Raw genomic sequence first — 8,136 nt, 5'->3', positions numbered from 1 at the left:
CATCATTGGTGCCGACATGAGCGACCACCTGCAGATGGGTGCACCCTGTACCCTTCATGGCATCCGGAAGGACCCTTTCCACATCTGGAATGACTCCCCCCGGTATGCACACGGAGTGCACATTGGTTTTCTTCCCCTCTCTTGCTGCCATTTCCCTAAGGGGCCCCATTACGCGCCTGACGTTGGAGCTCCCAACTACCAGTAAGCCCACCCTCTGCGACTGCCCGGATCTTGCAGACTGAGGGGCAACCTCTGGAACAGGACAAGCAGCCATGTCAGGCCGAAGATCAGTATCAGCGTGAGACAGAGCCTGAAACCGGTTCGTCAGACAAACTGGAGAGGCTTTCCGTTCAGCCCTCCGGAATGTCTTTCGCCCCCTGCCACACCTTGAAACGACCTCCCACTCTACCACAGGTGAGGGATCAGCCTCAATGCGGGCAGTATCCCGGGCAACCACATTGCGATTGTCTCAACAGCTTTATGAGCAAGTTATCTGATCGCTACATCAGAACACAACCTGCTGAGCTTTATGTGCACAGATAAATACATGAACCATACTTAAGGTACGTTTTGCTTACATTTAGTATAATAGGACAGACGTTTGTGAAACCTCTTATACTGATGGTGAGAGAGTTGATGGCGCTGATGTTATATTTATAGTATTAGTTTAAGTCTCATACATGGTATGTCGTTGAAGTTATCTTAGAAGCTTCTTTAAGATACCACAGAAAAAGGTATATAGTTCCCTCAGAAAAATTACAGTCGGTGTCTTAATTCGACAAATATAAACGATAAAAATTACTTACAAAAGTCAGGAAATTGTCCTCTATAACTTTGACGAAAAAGTACAAAAATATATTTATTCAATTTGATTATATTTATTGTGGAATGTCTTAGCTGTCTCTGTTAATACAGAGCGGTAAAACAAACCTTGCAATTGACTAATTTGGGACCACTCTATAAAATGGGCATGTAAAATTCACCTTTAAAAATAATTTTGTGTGTAATGGGAAACAAACCGACACTTTCTGTTGTCAGTGGATATCATATGAAAGACATACCGAACAGTATTTGTTTGGGCTGACTCCATCTACACTTTGCAAAAAGGAAATTGCAAATATATGCTGAAACGTTAGACAAAATACACTTCATTTATCTCTGAGGGCACAACATATATATATATGACCACTCTATAAAATGAGCATGTAAAATTCACCTTTAAAAATAATTTTGTTTGTAATGGGAAACAAACCGACACTTTCTGTTGTCAGTGGATATCATATGAAAGACATACCGAACAGTATTTGTTTGGGCTGACTCCATCTACACTTTGCAAAAAGGAAATTGCAAATATTTGCTGAAACATTAGACAACATACACCTCATTTACCTTTGAAGGCACAACATATATATATATATATGGGAGCAAAATGGCGTGGTATTGCAGAGCACCACACTCGCTAAGTTGTTTCATAAATTCACCTTGAGTGCTATATAGGCCAATATTTCCGAACTGGAAGTTAGTTAGAGGCTCAGGTAAAACACTCAGCTGAGTACAACTCGATAGACACACACGTCTTTGGTCTCATAAACGGAGGGTCCTGCTATACTCCACTTCCTCAGGATATAGTCACCAAGAAGGCATGTATTAATGTCAATAGTGAAAACGATGAGTTTTGTTCTACATGGCGAATCCTGGATTGTGGGAGAAACTGTAAGATAAATCTGGAGTGTACAACTCGATACAGTAGAGATATTGAAATTCATGGGTTTTATGACTTTGATAGTATCGAGTTCCCCGTTAAGATCCACAACATACTTAAATTTGGGGCTGAGAATAATGGGATATCGGGTCATGTTTATGGCCTGCAGAGAGAAAAACACAAGTCAGATGAGCAGAACAAACCTCATTTCTCTGAACTTACTGGCCAGAGTAATTTACATATAAACATTCTCTGACAGGGATGATAATGATGATGATCACTATGTAAGTGGTGGGACTAGGAGAGAGCTGGCGCATTTTGTTAGTGCAGGTTGCCTACATCAGTGGCAGGTATGCACTCAGGGGCAAACCTATTGTTCTCCTTTGATTGGCAGGTACTTCACCTATTGTTCTCCTTTGATTGACAGGTCCTTAGCCTATTGTTCTGTTAAGTGCTTTTCCATGTAACCCCCATTTCCTTTTGACTGACAGACACTTAACCTATTGTCTCCCCCACTCCCCTCCCTCAGCCCATTCACACACTCATTCTCATTCTCTCTGTATCTCTCAATCAGAGCCCCCCACCCCTACTTTCCCTTCAAGTAAATAGTGTGAGTATGAGAGGGCTTCCACCCCATCCTCACAAACGACTCTTTTATCGTCATGAGGAGACAGTCCGACTTTAGATAGCAGTACAGTGTACACTTCATGACCTCGTGTTCGACCATACAGGCACTACAAATAGTCTTCAACCATAAGAGTTCGAGATGCCACACATCTAACACCCTTTGCCCACCTCTGGGTGCTCCCGTCTATTGCACAATATGTATAAATTTTGGACTTCAATCCCACAATCTCTACAATCGGTAAACCATTTACCTCGTCTTTCATGAGGCCTATAACCTTCTTGTTCTTAGGAACAATACTGTAAGGATTATCGACCTCATAAGAAGACGTATTGAATTCTTTACTGTGACACCTAATTAATTCATATGGATCCCAGTTCTTGATCGAGTAGATAAAGCTGTCTGTATCCATATAAAGCAACTTTGGTTCTACGAAATAAGGTCTTACAAACTCGTAGTGGAAGCGATACATGTAGAATTTGGAGCTATCCAGTATGCACATCCCCAAATAAATAGGTTTCATAAACTCTACTGCAGTCTTTGACATCTCCACAGCAACAAAGTCTTCATTGAAGACGGTGGTGTGCTTAAAATTTGGCCTGGCGATACAATTTCTCACGCCATAACGCCCTTACCATGCGGTTCTAATCAAAATATCGCATTCTTTTCTTACATTCTGCATAGTTTTCCCTAAAATGGAATTGTTTATTAATTTATAAAAATCTTTTTCAAAATCATTACTCGCGACCGCCCACTTTTTGGTATTTAGTTCAATACACTCCTTCAACCAAGGGGATTGGTTGAAGGAGATAGCCTGGGTGATTCTAACAAGCTTCAGTCCTAAGCTGAGGCACTGCTGAGGGTTACGGTAGTGAATAATATACCTCTGCTTATCTCCAACAGTAGTCAACTGTTTGGGATGGTGCTTCCTTGCGGAATTTGTTGCTCTGGACATAACGGCAAGTCGCTTGTCTCTCCATGCAAATTGTTAGGATATGTGATGTCTGCCTCAAGCACATACCCTACATCATAATCGGTCACAAGACCCATTATTTATGCACTTAATCCCTTCAATTCGTTTTCGGGCACCCATCGAAACCCACCAACCGGCAGTGGCTGCATCATGGCGTGCCCATATAAGTTGTTCACATCTAAGTACATAGTGTAACTCGAATCAAGGGATGCATTGAACCCGGCTCCCATCTGTGGGTTATTCGCCTTGGCATGCCTGTAAATGCTTTGACAAAGTCCCCCATGGATCCCACACTCAAAAAATAGAAGCATTGCAGAATCAGTCAAAAGTTCGATGCTGTGCCCCATTCTTTTGAGCATAGCGTCCCAGGACAGCCCAGGTGCCTTGTAACAAAAAGGCGGGGTCCAAACAGTACATGGCCAGACATAGACTCTGGAACTTTTCAAAAACATCTGCAAGCAGATGCACGTCTGTGTCCATGTATAGTCTTCCATATTCCCCCAAATTGGGGATGTTAAATTCCCGCCAGACATTCGTGGCATGCTCATAATGTGCTGTAGTTATGGCATCGCCTGTGTGAGTACTGGTAAATGCAGATATGTCAGGAAGCCTGGTCTCATTGAGTTTTGCCATACTATCAACATACTCGTGTGGGAAAATTCCTTTTCTAGTCGCAAGTTGCAATTTTTCCTCATCAGGAAATGCAGATCGAGTGATATGCACATCATTCTGAGGTAAAGTTTCAACGAGTTTCTGGAGTGAAGTCTGCATAAAGCATAAAGAGTCAAGGAAGCGGAGTGTAATTTTTGGCGTCATTCGTTTTGAGAAAGAAATGTACTTCTCAACACTTTCATGGAGGACACTTACCCGATCATTCTTCATATCGAAATTAGCGAAGTGCTCAATGAGAAAATGAGCTTCATACCCACTCAAATTATGAAAAAAGACAGGTATGTGCAGTGGTAACTTAAACTTCAAATTGCATGCGCTATAAGCTGCACCGCGGGACTTTCCCATAAGATGGCAATGATCTCTACGGGGAGTTTCCGCTTTTCTATCTAACGGTAACCCACAAATGACAATTAACCACCTTTTCACACAATTCATCATCTTCCTTTGAATTGGTCATGGGAATGTTGGTGCTGTAGAGCTTATCAACTTCACAAGAAAGTTTTTCAAGCTCAGTGAGGAGCCAAACTGCAGGATCGTCCCCAACATAAGAATCATAGCGGTTAAGTTTAGAATCACATCCACATACAACTTGGAACGCTGCTGCATAAGGTATGTATTTTTGTGTGAAGTTTGTATGTGAGGTTAAGGGGTTCCCTTCACAACGAGTAATAGGAGCCAGCAGGCATTAAAAGTCGGCGCACACTACAAAAGGACATCGCTGCAGGTGGTGAGCATTTTGAAATTTAATGAAGTTATTTTCCTCTGTGGGCATAATAACATGTACCGGGTCCTTGGAAGCACAATCTAATAGATGTATCACTAATAACTCTTCTGATGAAAAATAATTCATGCATCTTAAACAAATATGTTTTGGTTGATGGTTAGTTGATAGTTGGGAGGAAAGGAGACGGGACATGTCTTTGATCCAAACATAGTGATAATTATCACCTTCAGAGAAGAGCAGCATGTTTACTTCCAGCTCTCGCTCACTTGCAAATTTTGAGAAATGGAGGGTACCGACGACTGTGTGATTGTCTTGCACATCTGACTTGTCGTTATTCTTCTCCAGGCCATAAACGTCAACCGATATTCCGGTATTCTGCGCCTCAAATTTAAGTATGTCCTGGATCTTGACGGGGAACTCTATACCATCAAAGTTATAATAGGTCTTAATATCATGGACTTTGTAACTGTTCAGTCGCTCAGGATGATCTCTGTAATTGTACTTTCTCACACAACCCAGGATTGACCATGCAAAACAAGCATCATCGTTTGTATTTGCGATATTAATGCATGCCTTCGCGTTTGCTATATCTTTAGGGAGCTTAATATAAGTGGACCCTCCATTTACCGGATCATAGACATGTATATTGATGTCAAGGTGTGGTATATGGCTGAGCGCTTTAGCGGACCCACGTACTTCCATCTTGGAAAATCGGGCCATAATAGCACTCAAGGTAGATTCACGATACCACTCAGCAATGGATGTTCTCCAGGAAATAACCCCATTATCGCCCCATATATAGTACAGAGTTGTAGCCTCTGCATCACCTGGATATTTAGGCAGGTTATTCAACTCGCAGCATAGTACTGCGCTGCATTTAATGGCGTTAAATCTCGGATCGTTTAGGACTCTGAGCAGCTCGGTCTCCAAGACAGGGAGCCACACCTCTGAAAACCCGACAGGGTCGTGGTACCTCCCTCCCGGATTCTCAATCCTTGTGAATGAGATGCGTCCCTCAAAAGCCCTAGCAACTGTTGAGTATTCTAGGGAGGTCATTCTACCATTATTCTGGTGTCCTTCACTATCAATAGGATGGGGGAGGGCACTACCGCTAGCCATAGGATAATCAATATTGCTATTACTACTACTACAACTAGGAGTCCAGCTTGTCGATGACGGGGCTGGCGAGGGTGCGTCAGCTGTAGGGAGGGGTATGTGCCTTGTTACACACATCTGTCATTAACAGTGGAGGAGAGCTGTCTGACGAGGCTGGGGCAGTGATGCTCAGTGGGAACATCCGGGCTGTGGTGATGGACCCCGGGACCTGATGTCCTCATTATCAACTGGTGAGCTGGGAGACAGATGCCCCTGCTCATCTTCTTCTGCCGGCTGAGTTTCCCATGGGCGCCAGAGGGCTTGTGGCGGTGCGGGGGCAGGTGCTGCTGCCGCCTCTCGCGCAGCTGTGGTCGACACTATACACGGCGCAGCGTGTCTCTGTGGTTTGCAGCTGATTCCCGCCCCCGCAACCACTGCTATAGGTACACGATGTACTTCATGTTATATGCCTGTAACATACATAAAAAATAAGCTTAATGATCTAGATTTAAAACAATAAATAATAAGACTAAATAATGGTAATTATTTGCTGTAATGATAAAGTTCAAAAATATTCAACTTGTCCACTCTGGCTCCATGGCTTCAGCAACTCATCAGCACATTCAAGGACGTTTCCCACCCACTCAGGTATATCTGCCGCCTCATCAAAAAGGGCCATACGCTCACGCCTTTTGGTTTCTTCTTCTTCATCTGCAGCGGCCGCCATCAGGTGAACCCAATCAGGAATTTCACTCCCACCGTGCACGACACCCTCGGCAACCCTCTCCCTATGCACAGAATCATCTGAAAAGAAAAGAAAAGAATATGTCTCAGACAACTCAATCTAGGCACTTGGAAAACCTATATACAGGGTGAGTCACCTAACATTACCGCTGGATATATTTCGTAAACCACATCAAATACTGACGAATCGATTCCACAGACCGAACGTGAGGAGAGGGGCTAGTGTAATTGGTTAATACAAACCATAAAAAAATGCACGGAAGTATGTTTTTTAACACAAACCTACGTTTTTTTAAATGGAACCCCGTTAGTTTTGTTAGCACATCTGAACATATAAACAAACACGTAATCAGTGCCGTTTGTTGCATTGTAAAATGTTAACTACATCAGGAGATGTTGTAACCTAAAGTTGACGCTTGAGTACCAATCCTCCGCTGTTCGATCGTGTGTATCGGAGAGCACCGAATTACCTAGGGATCCAAAGGGAACGGTGATGGACCTTAGGTACAGAAGAGACTGGAACAGCACATTACGTCCACATGCTAACACCTTTTTATTGGTCTTTTTCACTGACGCACATGTACATTACCATGAAGGGTGAGGTACACGTACACGCGTGGTTTCCGTTTTCAATTACGGAGTGGAATAGAGTGTGTCCCGACATGTCAGGTCAACAGATGTTCAATGTGGTGGACGTCATTTGCTGCACACAATTGCAATCTCTGGCGTAATGAATGTCGTACACGCCGCAGTACATCTGGTGTAATGTCGCCGCAGGCTGCCACAATACGTTGTTTCATATCCTCTGGGGTTGTAGGCACATCACGGTACACATTCTCCTTTAACGTACCCCACAGAAAGAAGTCCAGAGGTGTAAGATCAGGAGAACGGGCTGGCCAATTTATGCGTCCTCCACGTCAAATGAAACGCTCGTCGAACATCCTGTCAAGGGTCAGCCTAGTGTTAATTGCGGAATGTGCAGGTGCACCATCATGCTGTGACCACATACGTCGACGCGTTTCCAGTGGGACATTTTCGAGCAACGTTGGCAGATCATTCTGTAGAAACGCGATGTATGTTGCAGCTGTTTGGGCCCCTACAATGAAGTGAGGACCAATGAGGTGGTCGCCAATGATTCCGCACCAAACATGTACAGTCCACGGTCGCTGTCGCTCTACCTGTCTGAGCCAGCGAGGATTGTCCACGGACCAGTAATGCATGTTCCGTAGATTCACTGCCCCGTGGCTTGTGAAACCCGCTTCATCGGTAAACAGGTAGAACTGCAACGCATTCTCTGTTAATGCCCATTGACAGAATTGCACTCGATGATTAAAGTCATCACCATGTAATTGCTGATGTAGCGACACATGAAACGGGTGAAAGCGGTGACGATGCAGTATGCGCATGACACTACTTTGACTCAGTCCACCGGCTCTCGCAATGTCCCGTGTACTCATGTGTGGGTTCATGGCAACAGCAGCTAACACACCAACTGCACCCGCTTCTCCTGTGACGGGCCTGTTACGGACCCGTTTGCGTGCTACGACCATACCTGTTGCATACAGTTGGCGGTAGATGTTTTGCAATGTGCGGCACGTTGG

The sequence above is a fragment of the Schistocerca piceifrons genome, chromosome X, assembly GCF_021461385.2.
Source record: "Schistocerca piceifrons isolate TAMUIC-IGC-003096 chromosome X, iqSchPice1.1, whole genome shotgun sequence".
NCBI lineage: Eukaryota > Metazoa > Arthropoda > Insecta > Orthoptera > Acrididae > Schistocerca > Schistocerca piceifrons.
Note: the sequence above shows the minus strand (reverse complement) of the source record.